Genomic DNA, 970 nt, shown 5'->3' on the forward strand with positions numbered 1-970 from the left:
TGTGAGCATGAAAGCTGAGTGTATGGAAGCAAACATGCATGTGTGCAGGCACGTATGCGTGTAAGCGTGCATGAGGGCACAAGTGTGTGAGCGTGAAAGCTGAGTGTGTGAAGGTAAGCATGTGTCAATGTGCAGGCATGTACCTGTGTCTGTGGGACTGTGCACGTGGGCTCCTGGCCCCCAGGAGTGTGCGTGGCGAGCACAGAGCACTGTGCCCATCACAGCGCCCACTGGCCGGGCAGACTCTCCTGGTGGCCAGCACCCTCCCCCTTGCCGTCTGAAAGTTCGGTTCACCTGCGTCGCCGGTTTTCCAGGCCCCAGGACATGGTTCCCACTCAGGAGAAGCAAAACCGTCCACGCAGCACTGCGCCCAGCTCCACACCTGGCCGCCCCCCTTCTGGCCCCCGCACCTGGGGGTCACCAGGCCCCCTGCACCTGCAAAGCCACACCCACCGACGGGACTCCCCCCTCTGGGGGTGGGGGACCCAGGGGACCCTTAGGGGTGGGGGCTGAGAGGCATGGGTACCGCGACTCACCCCCCACTCACGAGCGCCGAGGACACCCGTGGGCGCGGAAGAAGCCAACAGGTGCAGAGGGCAGACCCGCAGGGCGAGGCCCGGCCGGCGGCAGGGCAGGGTCGCGGCCCTCTCACCCTTCCCCTGCAGGTGGTGGGCCGCGGGGCCGGCTCTCAGGAGCCGGGGAGGGCCGCGGGCGGGGCGGCGGCCTTCTCCCCGCCCTCGGCAGGTGGTGGGCCGCGGGGAGCCGGGAGGGCCGCGGGCGCGGTCACAGCGAGCTCAGGTGCGGCAGCGTGTCCAGGGGTCCCGCCCGGTCGCGCGCGGCGGCCGCGGACTCCACGCCGCGCAGCCACTCGGTGCACTTGCGCACCAGGCCCTCGTCGGCGGCCGCGGCCTCCTCCTCGTACTCCACGTCGTCGTATTTGTGCCGCTCGTTGAGCAGCGACACCTTGAGC

Source organism: Oryx dammah, unplaced genomic scaffold (assembly GCF_014754425.2).
Source record: "Oryx dammah isolate SB20612 unplaced genomic scaffold, SCBI_Odam_1.1 HiC_scaffold_4, whole genome shotgun sequence".
Taxonomy (NCBI): Eukaryota; Metazoa; Chordata; class Mammalia; order Artiodactyla; family Bovidae; genus Oryx; species Oryx dammah.